This window comes from Penaeus chinensis, chromosome 34 (genome assembly GCF_019202785.1).
Source record: "Penaeus chinensis breed Huanghai No. 1 chromosome 34, ASM1920278v2, whole genome shotgun sequence".
In the NCBI taxonomy this organism is placed as follows: domain Eukaryota; kingdom Metazoa; phylum Arthropoda; class Malacostraca; order Decapoda; family Penaeidae; genus Penaeus; species Penaeus chinensis.
The window spans coordinates 28,235,535-28,245,534 of NC_061852.1; the positions used below are offsets into that span (position 1 = coordinate 28,235,535).

At 47.0% G+C, this 10,000-nt stretch overlaps 1 protein-coding gene across 8 annotated transcripts in view; it reads right to left on the reverse strand.

Annotated features, from left to right (window-relative positions):
• LOC125043589 (filaggrin-like) overlaps positions 1-10,000 on the reverse strand; it is a 245,329-nt gene that overhangs the window by 26,103 nt on the left and 209,226 nt on the right. The gene's annotated exons all lie outside the window — the stretch shown is intronic.

Below are 10,000 nucleotides of genomic sequence, written 5' to 3' on the forward strand. Positions count from 1 at the left end.
TAAAACGGTTGGAGGGTTTAAATAATCTGGAATACAGCCATAATTCTATGGTAAAAGAAACACGATGGTGCTTCATTAATCTCAGTACGTACCTAATAGTGCTTGTGTTTGAGCGAGTTGGAGCGACAGATTAATTTCTAATGAGCAGCACTTAATGATTCACAGGTGCAAATAGCTTCCATCAATATCAAATAAATAAAAGAGTGATTAACTGCTATAAATTACAATATGGGATTGGTACCGAAATGAGTCACAGTTATACTGCCCTATCAAATGCAGTCAGGCAATTCGGAAGTTATAAGCCTTACGTATAAAACTTTTTTTTTTAATTCGTTCACTACCATCTCGAACCGTGAACACATAATACATAATGGTTTGCGACCACAAAAAAAAATCGAACCACAGTTGTAGCTCATACTGATCCGAAAGCCAGCAAAACCGTACTACACAGGTCATTAACCTTTTATTTACTAATAACGAGTAAGACTAACAATAGGATAAGGATAAGTCCGATATGCGAAGCTGAGCTTCGCCCGGGCTATGCCAATGAGGGGAGCCCGGCCTGTGTCGAGTAATGTCGACTCGCTAACGTGTGTCAGCTGGTGCTGACTCTGCTTTTGTCCTTACCCGCCGTGGTGCCTAGCCACAGCAGTAACCTCCAGGCGACAATTGCAACTTCTCGCGCCTGGGCGGGGCGCGAACCGCCGACCCCTCGGATGAGAGGCCGGCACGTTACCCCTGTACTAGCCCGGAGGCTAGATAACAATAGGCGGCTTGCGAAACGACATCGTTCGAACGGCTTTACACCTTCCCCGTGGGCCAATATTGTCGCTAGCATGCTCCGCCTCCCCCCGTACGGAACGCCGTCTCGCGCCATGTCGTCCTGCCGCCCGTCACTCGCCGAATAAAACGAGCATTTGACTCGGTACGCGCCCAGACCTGGAGAATGCTCGTGCGTAAACAATTTACAAGTCCGAATAAACCAGAGAAGAACGCGTCGAGGTAACTCACACTCGTGTTCGGCTTCTGGGGACTGCGGGAAAAGGGGTAGATTTGGAAAAGACAACAGGCATAATAATGCATGATGCTATATCTTCGTATTACTATACAATATTACACGGTGCGAGATCACACCCAACACCGTTCCCGTTGCTATGTTTGACAAATGGACATACATACATAATACATACATACATATATATACATATACATAATATATATATATATATATATATATATATATTTATGTATATATAGATACATATATACATACTTATATATACATATGTATGTATGTATATATACATACATATATATATACATATACATAATATATATATGTATACATACATATATAAATATATATACATACATATGTATAAATACACACACACACACACACACACACACACACACACACACACACACACACACACACACACACACACACACACACACACACACACACACACACAAATATATATATAGGGGGGGGGGTCTTTCCCGAAAAAGAAAGAGGAAACCCCTGGGGGAAATAACTGGTCCCGCTGCCCAGGAGCGCCCGGGATGAGTCAAGCCCGCGATACAGCGCGGGCCGGGGAGCACGGGGGGCGGGCGTCGCGTGTGCCAGCATGACCGAGCGGCCGCCTCCCGGCACATTCCCCGTCCGCCCAGATCATATTCAGGTAATCCCCGGCAGGCACATCCAGGCACGCTCTCCCCCCGCCAATAGGACTTTCCAAGATGTCCGGCAGCATGTCCACGCTCTGCTCGCCCGAACTCTGGCCGGGATATATCATGCTAACTATCACAGTCGTCGTCAAGTTAACACTCCTGTCAAATAATCACATTTTTTTAAATACCCAAGGGACTAGCCTTTGCTCGCCGCCCCGAAATGTTCTCAGATAAACACTGGAACCACTAGTACTATCAATTAAGCAGGTCGCCAACATCTATAAACCTAATGTGTGCCCGGACTTCTTAACCCGGATGCCCCACCCAAGGCAGTCTCGTCGGAATAGGAAATCCAAACTCCACACTCCCGGAAGGCGTGCACACTGCAGCTGCTCCGGGACTTACTCCAGGCAAATTTGGGCAAAATTCGCCTCTATCACTTGAAGGATGTTGTTGCAGTTGAGACCATGTCAGTCTGACCCTATCTAGTTATCATTCACCACTTTCGACGGCTGAAGGCCCGCGCAAATCTCGTCACTAAATGGTATAGCAACTAAGCCTGCAGGAAAATGTGCGCTTTACATCAGTAAGATGCCATGTGGGACACCTATTACGGCTTCTCTAACGTCTTGCGATGAGCGGTTTAATTTCGCAATTTATTATGCATTCTAATGGGTATTTCTTGTAGAAATAAATTAGTACCTGCATTCCATCCCTTAACGACCCACTTTTCCCATATAATAAAAGTCATTTAGTTATTCTGACAGTCAGGTCTAGCACTTATTCAAATCGATTAAATGTCTTGCGACCAACCAGTTAGTTATCCAAGAATAGCAAGCAGAGCGACTAGTCTGCCGCCGCCTAATCTTCCGAGAAATCGTGCCTCGGGTCAGCCTAACCGTCTGCTTTAGCCTGTTGCGGGGTTCACTGAAGAAACAAAAACAATACCGAACAGATGCTAAGGGTATGCGGAAGACACGCAAAAGCAATGCCCGTTACACTGCCCCCTGCACTGTTTATCGCTTAAGTACGCCCACGTGCCAATTCCAGACACAACACCGTCGCGGCCTTCTCAAATACACATACAACCGAAATAAAAGAGTACAAAAAACCTAGTATAAGCGATAGGATAAGCTGGAGAGGTGAGGGGAGAGAGAGGTGAGGGGAGAGAGAGAAGAGGGGAGAGAGGAGAGAGGAGAGGAGAGAGAGAGCAGAGGAGGGATAGAGGTTAGGGGAGAGAGAGAGAAGAGGAGGGATAGAGGTTAGGGGAGAGAGAGGAGAGCGTGTGTGTGTGTGTGTGTGTGTGTGTGTGTGTGTGTGTGTGTGTGTGTGTGTGTGTGTGTGTGTGTGTGTGTGTGTGTGTGTGTGTGTGTGTGTGTATACATTATATATATATATATATATATATATATATATATATATATATATATACAATACATATATACATTATATATATATATATATATATATATATATATATATATATATACCATACATACACACACATACATACATACATACATACATACATACATACATACATACATACATATAATATAATATAGATAGATAGATAGATAGATAGAGAGAGAGAGAGAGAGAGAGAGAGAGAGAGATGAGGGAGATGGGGAAATCTAGCAGTAACAAAATTGTTAAAACTGTTTGTACGAAATGTCAAGATTGAAAATGCAACACACGCGATTTATAAATTCTATCCTTGCTGTCTGGTTCAGATCGAGATAATAGGAAAGACGCATCTGGACACAAAGGAACAGAGCCCCACATTGTTTCCTTTGGTGTCACGTTCTCCTATACAAACGCCATAGAAAATATATTTTTACCCGAGTAAGCAATGTAACTATCTTCTGTACACGTGACTTTCAAATTCAGCATGAAGTGAACTCGACAAAGACGTGCATATATAATCAATTAAAATATAAATATAAAGATAAGACAGGCATAATGATACAAGGACACAGTTTCTCTTATGCTCCCTTCTCAATGTCGCCTACAGGAAAACGGACCGAGACAAATGAAGAAAAGACTTAAAGCCTTCACTTGGCGCATGGCAGCCGTGCAACGAGGCGCATAAACGGATAGGAATACGTCAAGGAAGCTGCATTTCTTTGCGCTATTGGATATCCTATATTTTACTTCCTTTCCGCATATTCGGATATTCAATGAAACTTTGGAACCCATTAGCGACATTACCTGATGCTTGAGGTTGTGCTCACTTGGTCTTGTTCCTCTCACTCCCGTGGTCAGCAACACAATGAAGCACACGGAGAAGACTACCAGGAAGCTGACTCACCCCTTGTGCAAAGCAGGCGAGCAACACCAGTGGCTGATGGCGTTAATCCTTTTCAAGACAAGAAACACGGAGGATGCGATGCCGAGCCCTTAGCGCCGTCCATCCGCCCCCTGGTAACCACACACACGCACTAAATTTCACCTTCGCGACATGCGGGCTGCCAACTGCCCTCCATAGCCTCCTCCTCCCCCTTTCCCCCTTTCACTCACCCTCGTTAACTAACCCGTCAGCTCTTCCATTCAATTCGGCGCCCTCTACATGTCCTCTTTGAAGGACCTTGCTCTTTTATCGGATCTGCAGAAGATACCTCGGCGTTAATCTTGGATTAATTCGCGCGTCACTCGACTCCCGTCCAAGCCTCTTCCGGTCGTGATGTACTCTCTGCCTTGTATACCGAGGCTACCGTGTCATAAAACTTTTAATGGTTCGTCTCCCCCCTCCCCTCCCATCATGCCCTTCCTCTTGTCACTTGACATTGTCTTACCAACTTTAGACTGTATCCCCTATTCCCCTTTTCATTTCTTCCTTCTTATTCTCCTTTTCGCCGTGTCAGGTCTCCTATGACGCTTCAAATTACACGCGGCCGGTTCTCGAATAAACAACCTGGATCGAAAAGGACGCAAAGCTCTCCTCCATGCCTTCCTCCCCTCGACGAGCTCACTCTTTCAGAGGAATACCAAGGCAGTGAGCAATAATGATATGGGCCCAGAAGACACTCACATGGCCGGCACACACAATGTCAACAAGTGGGAGCCATGTGGGTCGGAGGTGGCGCTGCTTTATCGCCGCGCTTCGGGTGCTGTGGTTTGCATCGCTTGTCTACTTCACATTCCATTATTATCATGGATATCGTCATGCTAAGTGAGTTGTAGGAGGAGAGAGCAACCAAAAGACACGGAGGAACGTAAGTGAAATGTGAGTGAAAATTAAAAGAAGACAAGAGGAAAAGAATGTCAGAAATTTGACAAGGTAGTGTCGCCGGTTGCAGGGAGCAAGGTTGTCACATTCTCACGTCCGTATCCCGCATCGACCGGCATCAATTCGTCCCTCCCGGATAGCTAATTCGGCATCCTGTAACATCGCTTGGGCATGAACACGACAATGGCTGATAATGCATTTAACTAAGTACTGACAGCATTTCCTCGAAAGGGCAGTGGACTGGGGTCGAGTAGCGCCATCACATCGGGCAATTTGAGAAAAAAAACGTTAATCAGTTACTGCCCGAAAGCGCCTTTCACGGGAGGCAGAAGCATAATGGAGCTCTTTCTTTTCGTAAAGTGCCAAGCAGATGCGACCTAAGGTTTTAATGGCCGCCCTTGCGCAATGGGTGCGTTACAGGGATCGCTGCTGTTTTATCAAGTGTCACATTCTGGGAAGACGCGAGTCCTGTAACTCGAGACCTGCAGTACTGTCTGGCCTGCACCGGCCGCTCAGACCCTCGCAACCGACCGCGCATCATCACACAACATGCACTCACTTCTATTCCCCCCACCACACGCATTCCGCCATCAATCGTGTTATTTCCTTCCCCGTTCTATTCTCCCTTGCTATTCAATCTCACTCAAGCCCCATCATTGCTCCGCTGTGCCATTTCACGAGTCATTCTATCTCACATAATATTTCTTTACCTCGAACTCCCTTTCCTCCAACACAATCTCCCATCCGCACCAACACCAACAATACCACCAATACCATACTACCATCTCCTACCCGCCTTTCCCCCCCTCTGCCCTCCGCCTCCATTACACTTCCAAGAATCGGCAACGAGAATCACTAACGAGGGCCTGTGATCCCACTGGTCGACGGTTCCCTCGCTTCAGCCATTCCAGCAGCCTCATCTGCGACCTGTGACCCCGAGCCATGATTTCGGACGCAGGGCAGCCTCCCTAACCCCCCCCCCCCCCTCCCCCCGATTCAAAATGCAAGAGAGACACGCCCGGCACTTATGTGGGTCACGCAGTTGGAAACAACTGACAACAATTAAATGAAAACTCGCATCCACATGTATCAACACACATACCGAATATGGAATCACCCAATTTACCTAAGAGATTGGCAAATTTCGTTGCATCACTTCACATCCAGATAAACAATCGCAGAACTGACTCAACTGCCCAGACGAAAAGCGAACCGCAAGCACGAGATACGAGCAACGGGACCCGCAATGAATGCCTTCTTTGTAAAAACAAATGAGTCTAAATCGGGACTCGGGGTCCGATGAAACGATCCTGCGCTAGGAGGGAAGGAGAAAAAAAAAGATCCTCTAAGTAAGTTGGCATTTGTAAATACTTTTTTTGCGCCGGTCGGAGTGAACGGGATACTTTTATTATATTTGGACTTGGTTCTTAATCAACACGCTGACAACGCCGGGTAGACTTACCAACGAGAATGCAGTTTTTATGTATGGACAGAGAGGGAAGGGGGAGGGAGAGACTCTAGAGAGGAATGAAGGGCGGAGAGATGAGGAGAGAGAGAGAGAAGGAGAGAGAGAGAAGGAGAGAGAGAGAAGGAGAGAGAGAGAAGGAAGGAGAGAGAGAGAAGGAAGGAGAGAGAGAGAGAGAGAGAGAGAGAGAGAGAGAGAGAGAGAGAGAGAGAGAGAGAGAGAGAGAGAGAGAGAGAGGGAGGGAGGGAGGGAGGGAGGGAGGGAGGGAGGGAGGGAGGGAGGGAGGGAGGGAGGAGAGAGAGAGAGGGAGAGAGAGGGAGGGAGGGAGAGGGAGAGGGAGAGGGAGAGGGAGAGGGAGAGGGAGAGGGAGAGAGAGGGAGGGAGAGGGAGAGGGAGAGGGAGAGGGAGAGGGAGGGAGGGGAGAGAGAGAGAGAGAGAGAGAGAGAGAGAGAGAGAGAGAGAGAGAGAGAGAGAGAGAGAGAGAGAGAGAGAGAGAGAGAGAGAGAAATAAAGAGAGAGAGAGAGAGAAATAAAGAGAGAGAGAGAGAAATAAAGAGAGAGAGAGAGAGAGAGAGAGAGAGAGAGAGAGAGAGAGAGAGAGAGAGAGAGAGAGAGAGAGAGAGAGAGAGAGAGAGAGAAATAAAGAGAGAGAGAGAGAAATAAAGAGAGAGAGAGAGAGAGAGAAATAAAGAGAGAGAGAGAGAGAGAGAGAAATAAAGAGAGAGAGAGAGAAATAAAGAGAGAGAGAGAGAGAGAGAGAGAGAGAGAGAGAGAGAGAGAGAGAGAGAGAGAGAGAGAGAGAGAGAGAGAGAGAGAGAGAGAGAGAGAGACAGAGAGAGAGAGAGATTGAGAGAAATAAAAAGAGAGAGAGAGAGAAATAAAAAGAGAGATAGAGAAATACAGAGAGATAAAAAATAAAAAAAGGAGAGAAAAATTGTGTGCGCTTGCGCACGTTTGCGTGCGTGTGGCGTGCGTGTACGTGCGTGCCAGTATGTGCGTTTGCGTGTGTATAAACGAGACCGCCACGGGATCCGTTGACTGTGTGCGGAGATCATGTGCCGCTTCGGACACTGGCATCCCAGTCCTCTCGTGAGGCCTCATATCCCTCTGCCTGTCCCTTTTCCCTTTTCCTTTTCCCTTTTTGGAATTATTTGTCAGCCCTTCATATATAGTGATGTGATTTAAGAAAAAAAATTAAACAGTAAACTGCAAATGGAAGTGCCACTCCCAGCAATGCACAACTGCAACTTCTATCAAGCTAAAAGCAGAAAAAAACGAACATACTTGGCGAAAGTGAATCCCAAAATATCCCTTTCAAAACAGACCCAGCCTCCCCTCTTTCTTCTTGCCTCCGCCACAAATTCGCCCAGCATTCCCGGCCAGCAACAAAACCTCTCATCACTAACACACACGTAGTTAAGTCGTCCAAGAACGTGTTAATGACCTATAAATGATGGCACAATGGCCGTTGGAGATATATTGATGGTACCGACAGGAACACCGCCTCCCTTTAGTGTTTGGCTGTAATTATGCAGAGAGAAAATACGATAAAAGAAAGAAACGCGGCTTCTAGCGGTGTATCTCGAGTGGATTACGACAGAGACAAATGTCATTCTGTTAACGGCATTGTCATTCTTAAACGCGTTAGAGGCTGTGTCATTTTCCGTTCGTTGTTTTCTGCCCCATTCTTCCTTTCAATTTCTCTTCAAACGCTTCTTCATACCACGCCCCTTTCCTCTTCTAAATATTATTTACTAATCTTTCATTAAAATGAAACGGGGTAGTAAGCTCCCGTGGAATTATGGGAAAATATCAAAGCCATTGCGATTATTGTAGTAAAAATAGGGCGAGAAGTTGAGGGAACTTACTGTAATTGCTTCTATTATTGTTACGTTGAAAGTTTTTTTCTGATCATTTATAAACGTCTTTATCAAACATCTATCATGACTGACGTCGACTTCAACGGCAGAATTAGATGTCCATGGTGCAAAGATACGACTCCCGCAAGCTACAAATCAATGGCCAACAACAAGGGCCAATCCTGCGACAAACCTCGGCCGAGGGCCCCGTGATCGCCATCCAGGTCACGCCGCGACGCCTCGGGAAGACCCACACTTAGTCTGATATAAAGAGTATTTACGTTCGTGACCACAGCAAAACCGAAGGCACGATGACAAGCTCGACCAGTAAACATTCTCGCCCTTGCTTGTCGAAGGTCCTCCGCCCCTCCTCCGCCTCCATCCCGGGGGATTAGTCAGTCCCTCGGGATAGCAACCGACGACGTATCGACGACGTTCATTGTGAAGCACCGCTTCTCCCTTCATCAGCGCCAAGACTTTCGGCTGAAGGTTATGACGAGTTAAAAAGCTTGATGCGACATGCGCCGCCTCCTTCATCGCACTAGGCTGGTGGTATGTGAAGGACATTACCAGCGCTTAAGGGCAATTAGGCTCCCGCTGCCTCATTAGCCCGTCATCAAGCACGCCCAATCGCACCTCCTCGGCTCTGTGCCCTCTCCACGCGGTTCCAGTCCCTTCCTTCGGGCGCTCATACAGCTATGGGAATCGAATGCATGTGGCTTTGTCCTGGAGGGAGAGGGCCAAGAAGGAAAGGAGGTAGGGAAAGGAGGACTGAATTGCCTAATTAAAAATAACCAGAAGAAAGAGAGAAATAGATGAAGGGAGGGAAACAAAAGGGGTAGTGAGGGCGTGAGGATGGGACAGAAGGAAGGCGGGAAAGGAAGGAAGAAAGATGGGAAAGAAATGGATATGAGGAGAGAAGAGGGGGAGAGAAAGAGAGAGGAGAGAGGAGAGACAAGATGGAGAAGGAGGAGAGGGAGAGGGAGAGGGAGAGAGAGAGAGAGAGAGAGAGAGAGAGAGAGAGAGAGAGAGAGAGAGAGAGAGAGAGAGAGAGAGAGAGAGAGAGAGAGAGAGAGAGAGAGAGAGAGAGAGAGAAAGGGGGGGAGGGGGGATCACAAGGCTCATACCGAAGATGCAAAAGCACAAGTGTCATTTATCACATCAACGAGCTGCCACAGGTAGAGGCGAGATGCACGTTCGCCAGACGAGCGTACGGCGCGATAGTGACGCCTCGGAGGGACGAGGTAATTACAATAATAAATTTGATCGACAGCGCATGACAACTCCAACCTCTTTGTTATATGAATGGCGACAGGGCGAGCACACACACAAACACATGCAAAGCAAACAAACACATTCACAAAATCCATACATCATACATTTGCGCTCTTGACAGTTTTCTAACACATACCAAGAAGTAATTTTCCATTAACCCAAGTTAAGGAGCGTCACTCCAAGTGTCTTACTAAAATATCTGCTTGCTGTCTTGACAAGTAACTCTTACTGTTTATTCCCTTGTATATAAGGCAGGCGTCTCCTTCCCCTTCCCCTTCCCCTTCCCCTTCCCCTTCTTCCTCTCCCACTCTCTCATTCTTCCTCTCCCACTCTCTACTTCTCCTTCTCTCTCTCCCACTCTGCACTTATAGTTCTCTTTCTCCTTCTCTTTCTCCCACTCCCACTCTTCCCTTCTCCTTTTCCTCCCACTCTCTCTTTCTCCTTATCTGCCTCCTCCCACTCTTATTCTCCTCTCCCTCCCACTCTCCCCTCTCTCTT